The sequence below is a fragment of the Octodon degus genome, unplaced genomic scaffold (genome assembly GCF_000260255.1).
Source record: "Octodon degus isolate 3935 unplaced genomic scaffold, OctDeg1.0 scaffold00045, whole genome shotgun sequence".
NCBI lineage: Eukaryota > Metazoa > Chordata > Mammalia > Rodentia > Octodontidae > Octodon > Octodon degus.
The window spans coordinates 10,775,676-10,784,243 of record NW_004524621.1 but is presented as its reverse complement, the minus strand read 5'-3'; the positions used below and the strand labels follow the sequence as shown (position 1 = coordinate 10,784,243).

The following is an 8,568-nucleotide window of genomic DNA, read 5'->3' as shown; positions in this document are numbered from 1 at the left end:
TTATTCCACTGAGCCACCTCCCCAGCCCCTACCTCAGACTTTTTCGATGTCTTCCAAGGTAGCCTTTCCCTTCTTAGGAGGGCCATGAAAAAAGGAAAACATTTGTATCAGGGTGGCCTGAGATAGGCTGGTGAGTGGGAGGCGTTACCTTACACTGCCCGCCTAGCTGGAGCAGGGTTGTTAGACCAGAGAAACACGGAGATGAGAAGACTTGTCCCAGGTCGAGAGCTCTGTTGCTCTCTTTGGGTGGGGCTGGGCGTGGGTGTCCCCTGATGCCCAGAAGACTGGGCTATGGAATGCCTTCTGCAACCTGGGGGTAGGCCTGAGTGAGGAGCCAGAGGGAATGGAGGGGATGGTAATACTACAAGGTGATAGGGAGCCCTTTGGACTTCGGTGTGTTTGAGTAACATCAGAAGCGAGGGTTAGCGACCTGAAGGGGGATGAGTTAGGCATGGGGGCCTTCCAGAAATGGAGAAGCTGGGCTGAGCAAGCATACCTCTCCCACACTTGGCGGTCGAGGATTTAAATTCTTAACCGAGTGTGTGTAGGGGATTTCAGTGGTTCGGGCCCAGTCTAGGGTTCCCGGGAGAGCGGCTGTTTGGGACTCTGGTGGCCGCAGGGTGGGAGGAGCTCACTTGGCGCTCACTGTCTGGGACAAGGAAAACATCCGCCGGAGGCCCGGCCAGGCTGCACTCCAGCAGCGGCATGGTGCGGGCAGGTGCTTGGGGCGAGGAAGTGAGCGAATTCCGGTCCCCTAGGCTGGCGGCTGCCCTCCCCCTCCGGTGAGTCACCCCAACCTCACCGGCTCTCACTGGGAGGCCGAGAGCAGCGACCTTGGGGAGTCCTAGGGAGACGAAATATCGGAGAGAGGTCACCGAGGGCCCTCTGCCTTGGTGCACCCAAGGCACACAGAATGGAGGCCGGTGGAGAGAAAGCCGCCAGGAGAATCTTGAGGGCAGGAGGAAGCCACTGGAAGATGGAATAGAGGGAAAGGGGTCGCGGAAACGGTTGGGGGAGGCCCACAAACTGGTGTAACAGGAAGGAAACCGGCCAGGTTGGCCTATGAGAACACAAACTCCTGCAAGGAGAGATTCCTATCAGGTGGGCAATTGGCCAGTGGCATAGTGAGGTCTCTGGGGACAGTGAGGGTAGATTTTAGGGAGTAGTGGGAGCTGGGCTTTTGGGATACAGCTGTGGCTAGGTCATTAAAGCCTGGTAATACCAGCACACTGGGTGAGTGAGGCAGATGAATGACCTGAGTTGGAACTCGGCAGAGGGTATGACTTCTGGAGATCTGTCTCAAAATTTAAGAGCATGGCAGTGGGATATCTGGGGGTATAGCTCAGTGGTAAGTTCTCCTGGGTTGAATCCCAAATCCCCCCTCAACACACACACACACACACACACACACACACACACACACACACACACATGCAGGGTTATGAATCTAGCATTCCTGTCCACTAACTTTTGCTCCCACTCCCCCCAAGAGCACTAATGTGCTCGTTTTTATGGTCGTTTAGAATTGCATGGTTCTAGTTATCATAATTTCCTTGAGCTTTAAAAGCTAAGTTGAAATAAAGTTTGAAAAGTCAAAAAATCTCCTTTAATACTTGATTTAAAACTTTGTAGGCTTTTGAGATTAATTACACAATGTTGAAATTTTGTTCCAGTTTTTGCTCACTGACTGGAGCCTGTTCTTGTCAAGGCCTCAGTTCTTGTCTGTCAGTGTCATACTCCTACTTTCTCTCTCTCTCTCTCTCTCTCTCTCTCTCTCTCTCTCTCTCTCTCTCTCTCTCTCCAGGGTCTCCCTATGCAGTTGGCCTTGTGCTCACTTTATTTTCTTGTATTTCTTTTTTTTTTGCGACAGGCTCTCAATATGAGTATATAGCCCAGGCCACACTGGCCTCGAACCCATGGTAATCCTCCTGCCTCACAACCTGTCAAGTGCTAGAATTATAGGCTTGCACTACCACTTCCAGCTATTCATCTATTTTTAACCTTAGCTTCCCCCCGCCCATGGTTTTTAAGGTGCTCTATATATCCTGGACCATTTAAAGCATGTCTTAAGAAGGGGGTCACTGGGTTCTAGTGTGGAGAGACAGGTTACTTAGGTTACTTATTATTTTCTGTGGGCCGGCATGTAACCATAGTTTTTTTATTTACCCTATGGCTGATAAAGCTATAGCTGTTTAATTCATGACAGTGTTTCTACAACATTGCAGTTTATTAGTCTGATTTATAAAATAGTACTTGATACTCATCTCAGAGACGAACAGATTGTCATGATACTTCCAAAGGCAAATTTGAAGTTTAGAACCCTTATAGTATATTTTAAAGATCCTTAAACTATACAGTTGCTTTTGTTTCCAAATAAATTCTGGGTCAGTTAATGAAGAAAAGATTTCCTTCCTGAGCCCTGTTGCTCTCTCCTGTGCTGTTTCAGTCCCACCCAGGCCTTATTCCCAGTTCCTTTGCTTCCTTTATTCTGCTGGGCATCTTTAGAGGAAAACTTCACACCAAGTTCCTCTACTATAAATTTTCTCCCTCCCTTCATCTCTATCTTTGCCAACATACACCAATATTTCATTGCTTTTTTAAGCCCACAGTCCTTTCTGGGTGTTTTCTATCTTTGACATTCTCTTGTTGAAATTTTCTTTCTTTGATGAGACCATAGTTTTTTTGTTTTTTATTTTTTAATGTATTTGGTTGTTACAAGGTCTCACTTAACAGCTCAGACTCATAGTGATCCTCCTGTTTTCAGTCTCCCCAGCGCTGGGATTACAGGCGTGCTCCACTACATCCAGACTCCCTGGGGGCTGGGCTGGCGCAGCAGGTGGTGCCAGGGATTGAACCTAGGTCCCTGCACTTGCCTAAGCTTGCCTAAGCAGGCACTTTAGCCTGCTAGTTATCTCACTGGTCCAGAGACTACAGGTTTTTAAAAGGCCAGGCTTCAGTTTATTCTGTGCAGTCTACTTCTGTTTTCTTCTTCCTCTTGTATTACCTTTTTTCATATTCTAGGGGCTGGGATATAGCTCAGCAGCCCAGTGCCTGCCTGGCAAGCACAAGGTCCTGATTTCAGTTCCTGGTACCACACACACACACACAATTCTGTTCATTTGCTAGACTGTTTCCATTATGTTTGGTTTCATAAAAGCTTTGCCTTTTTTCATGTGTTTAAAATTCTTCAAGGATGCCAGCAAGATAGCTCAGCAGACTAAGTGTCTACTTAGGCAAACACAGAGACCGGGGTTCAATCCCCTGCACCACTTGTTTCGACAACTCCCCCCCCCCGCCCCCCGCAGCACACTGAGCATGTGACTGAGACCAAGTGTTGTGGTGCATTGTGGTGCACGCCTGCAATCCCAGCACTGGATCACAATGAGCCTGAGCTGCATGGTGAAACTCTGTACCAAATTAAATAATAAAATTCTTCCAGATACTGTAAAAGATAAAGTTTCCATTACTTTTCCTATTTTAAAAGGTTCACAATTTTACATCTTCTTTGTTAACTTCTCCCAATACTCTGTATCTAGAAACATGAAAGGGCTGTCATTGTAAAGTCTACTTGAGTGACTAAGCTTGGTGTTGTGCTACGCATTGTATAATTATATAAATTTTATACTCCTGGCGTCAGGTTCCTAAATGCTTACAGACAAAGCTGCTATCATACGTGCATGAATATTGTATACACAGATATCAGAATACACACACATACACACATGCACATATGCATATATTCATTCTAGGCTAACCCTCAGGCCTTTTAAAGTATTTTTATTTTGAGACAAGGTCTTTCTGGGTCACTAAATTTCCCAGGCTGGGCCTGTGATCCTCTTGCCTTAGCTTCCCTGAGTCCTGGAATTACAGGTGGGCAGCACCAGGACTGGCATGGCAGCTCTTCAAAGATTTGGAAATTACTTGTTTTTTGTGAACTAATTTTTTAAAGCTTTCTCCACTGTTCAGTAGAGCTTTCTGCAATGATGGAAGTGTTTTCTGAGCTGTCCAATTGGTAACCAATATACAAATGTAGCTTTTTATTGCTTAGAATTTGGCTGGTGAGACTGAGAAACTGAATTTTAAATTTTTAATTAGCTAGACGAGATGCATTAGTGTAGCTCTAAACTGTCAGGTCTAGGCTCCTGTCATGTGACCTCTGCTACTGCAGAAATCTTAGTGAACGTGGTAAAAATGTGTGCTCTTGGATCTGGAGGCCAGACTCACATTAAAGAAGCGAGAAACCCCTCAAATCCAACTATCAAAGCACTGATGAGTAATGTCAGTTTTTACTGAAGTTTTCTTAGAAGGGGAAAAATAATGATTGTATCTCACATCCCGTATCTCCAAACCAGAATTTTAAAATATCTTTGGCCAGTCGTAGTGGCACACACCTATAATCCCAGCACTTGGGAGGCTGAGGCAGGAATTTGAGATCAGCCTAGGCTGCAAAATGAGCTCAAGGCCAGCTTTTTTTTTTTTTTTTTAATACACGTATTTGGTACAGGGTCCACAGGGTCTCACTATACAAATCAGATTTGTAGTGATGCTTCCTGTTTGTCAGCCTCCTAAACGTTGGGATTACAGGCACGTGCCACCCCTGTGTCTGCCCAAGCAGGCGCTTTAATCCACCAAGCTATCTGGCCAGCTTTTCAAGGCCAGCCTTAACTGCATAGTGACACCCTGTCTCAAAAAGGCATATATATATATATATATATCTCCATCTGTCTTCTTCCCTCAAGAGAAAAATTCTTAGGGAGGGAGGTAGATGGTCTTTCTCTTTCCCTTCCCTTCCATTACTTGGGTTCAGTAAAAGCTAGTGGTTGTTTTGTGGACCTTTGGGGATGACTAGGGCTAGAAGATGATAAGCTCATAGTCTTTTTTGAATTTTTTTTTCTCACTAATGATTTCTGACCACCTTCTAGAAGCCCTCTTTTTTATTGGAGTTTTTTGTTGTATTTTGTTTTTTGTTTTTACGAAGAATTGAATTCAGGACCTTGCACTTGCCTGGCAGAGTGCTAGAGATTCTTTATTTAAGCCTTCTTTTGTAGAAGGACCTCTAATTTCTTTTCATTCTAGATCTGTACCAGGAGCCTGGGCACATCTTAAAGCTACTTCTGTAATAGTTGTCTGTGGTTTTCATTACTTTTTTTTTTTAACATTTTTTTTTTAATTTATTTATGTGTGTGTGTGTGTGTGTGTGTGTGGCCAGCTCAGCCTACCAGGGGGCGGGGCTGGCTGGCATGTGGTGCTGGGGGATTGAACCGCGGTCCCTGGGCTTTGCTAAGCTTGTTCTAAGTAGGTGCTTTAGACCACTGAGCCATCTCACCAGCCCTTTAGTACTTTTTGATAATGGTTTTGGTTTTGGTTTTGATGTTACTTTAGTAAGCTCATCATCTCCTACTGGTCTTCCAGGCATACATGTACTGTGTCCACAGGCAGGGCAGCATTTATTTCCCACTGCTCTCACCCATGTGTCTTGTCTTCCTTTAATTCCTCTTTTTGTTCACTATTGTTGTCCATACTTACTTTTATTGCTTGATATTTTCGTATCCCTCTTTATCCATCTCTTTTAATTTACTATTAAAAATTGTTTGGGAGGTGTGGTGGTGTATCCCTGTAATTCCAGCACTCTGGGAGGCTAAGGCAGGAGGATCCCAATTTTAAGCCCAGCTTGGGCAACTTGGTGACTTAATGAGATCCTGTCTCAAAATTTAAAAAATTAAAAAGATTATTGTTAGAAAAACAATAAATGCTAAACTTCACAACAACAACAACAACAAAAAGATTATAAAAGAGCTGGGGTGTACCTCAGTGCAAAAGCCCTGGATTCAAAACCTAGTGAGACACACACACACACACACACACACACACACAATTTTGGGCTATCAGAAATTTTCGAGGGGCTCTCATACAAGTATGTGTACTAAGTCCTAAAACTTTACCTCTAGTATTGATTTCCTGTGAATTGGGACTGTTGTATTAGTGGGGATGAGTATCCTGTCATACACAGAGTTTGTCAGCCTTGGCATTTTAATATTTTAGGCCAGGGCTGGAAAGATAGTTTAGTGGACTAAGCTCCTGCTTAGGCAAGCTCAGGCACCACATGTTTGATCCTCAGTATCACATGATGTGCCAGCCCCACCCACTTAGCACCCTGAGCTATCCACCAAGACCTGGTGGCACACACCTGTATTCCCAGCCTGTACCAAGTACATTAAAAAAAAGTTTTAAATTTTAGGCTGAATAGTCCTTTGTCATGGGGGCTGTCCTGTATGTTGTAGGATGTTTAGCAACTACCCACTACATGTAAGTTGTAGTTGTGACATCCAAAAATGTTTCTAGACTTTGTCAAATGTTTCTGGTGGTTAAAATCAATCCACTCTTATGTTGAGAATTTCTGTGCTAGAACATCCATCTTCTGAAATTGAATAGATGGTTAACTTTTTCTCCCAACTGCCCATTTGTTTCCTTTTTAAGTGTCTTGTCTTTGACTTACTTGGTAAGAGATAGCCTCTTAAATTTGCGGGCTCCTGAGCTCATCCTAAACGAACTGAATGAGATACACTGGAGGTCAAACCCAGAGGTCTCATGTTTTTGTGATAGCCAGGTAATTCATATGCCCTAGGCTTGACCCTCCTGTGGCATTACTGCTGTATTACCTACATTTTTTTCCTGCGAGTCTTCCTGGTGCTCCAGCTTTGCTTCCGCTCTTGGTTCCTTGATGCCAACACAAATAAGGAGGCCTCAGGTTACCAAGACAACAGGAGCACAGGAAGGAGTAAAGGCTCAGCACTCCGACAGGCATCACAGACTGTGGCTTTACTGGCTTGCATTCTCTTTAGGGACTCAGTCATACTTCTTATTACTCATCTCCCAAATTACCCACACTGGAAGATCCCAGGTCCACAACATGGAGCCTGATTTCATAGACCTGGTAGTAGTATATGGGATGGGTAGGATCAGGAATGGTGAATAAAGTTTTCATTCTAACATTGATTTTCTGTGTCACCTTGCTGATAATTGAATTTTGTAATGGTGAAAATTATGTTTCCCTGGGAGCTGATTAGATTGCAATCTTAAGAGTAGGATGTTTCCATTTATTTGTACTATTGGTGGCTATTTCATTGGACCTTGAATCTTGAATGTTTTTGCATTCACTTCTAGATATCTTCATAATTTTCTTTGGGCCAAAATGTGTATTTTTTTTTAAGTTTAGGTTTTTAAGATATAGTCTTCATATGTAGCCCAGCCTGGCCTCGAGCTCAGTGTTTCTCTGGCCTTAGTCTCCAGAGTTCTGGGATTATAAGCATGCATCACTGCACCCTGCTCAAGGGCCAAAATGTTTAGCTATCTACATCTGATACAGTGAGAACAGCTAATGTTCGGCCAGAAAAGAATAGTTGCCAAATGATTTGAGTTCTATTTACATTTCATTTTCAAAGTCATCTTTTGAAGGACAGTCATCTGATATAATTAGATCCCCTTAAAAAGATGAATGAATAAAAATCTATTTGTACTGAGATGATTGAAAATGTTGATTTGATGCAAAAGGAGCATATGACCTCTGTGGAATATTCAGGGCAGGCTAGAGGAAGGGAGAATAAAAGGTCACAAGACAGACTTGATAGCTTTCTTTAGATAGTTGAAGGACTATTGTGTGAAAGAGGGACTAGATTTATGTAGTTTAGGTACAGAAAGTGGACTAGGGACATTTAGATGGTAGTGATAAGGGAACAAATTCTGGCTTGAAAAAGAAGAACTTTTGAATAATTTGAGGACTTCAGGTTGGAAAGAATGGAATTGTCTGGCAGTGATTACCATTAACCTCTATATTGTTCTGGAGAGGTTACATTTTGTTTGCACAAGATTAGATGAGGTTTTAGGCATTAAATTGGTTTGTGAAGTAGGCAAATTTAGCAAATTAATTCTCTTTTCTATGGCAATTATTCAAGTTACTATTTTTTAGATACCTTTGTCAAGTTTATCTTCTTGAGTAATTGAATATTATAATTAGTGATAAGATCTACAGAAATTTCTCACACTTGTTCCTTATCTCTGTGGAAATTCTTCAAGAATACCAAAGCACCTGCTTAGGCAAGCGCAAGGACCGTGGTTTGATCCCTGGCACCACTTACCGTGCCGGCCCCACCCCTAGGGTGGGCTTAGCCAGCCACAGAGTCTGAGCATAGTGCGCGCACCATAATCCCAGGCTGGGGAGGCTAAAAACAAGAGGATCACTACGAGTCCAAGCTGCATAGTGAGACCCTGTACCAACCAAATACATTTTTTTTGTTGTTCTTTAAAATGTTAAACTTTATTATAAATCCAAATACATTTTTTAAAAAAAGAAAAAAAAAAGTACCTTGGAAGTGATTGAGAAGGATGGAAGGAAGAACTCTGGGCCCTTTACCTCTGCTTCAACTGAAACATTCTTGATTTTTGTTTTACAAATTATATTTCCTTCAGGAACATCTTTTATTGTCAAGGAGACTGAGATGTCAGGGAGCAGTCATACTACAGGTCACACAGCTAATACATTCATAATTGAGATTTATTTGATTTTTTTTT

The 8,568-nt window shown here is 42.9% G+C and overlaps 1 pseudogene; it reads left to right on the top strand.

Moving 5' to 3' along the window:
• Positions 1-35: 35 nt before the first annotated feature.
• Positions 36-8,568, top strand: part of LOC101562591 — a 32,171-nt pseudogene continuing 23,638 nt past the window's right edge.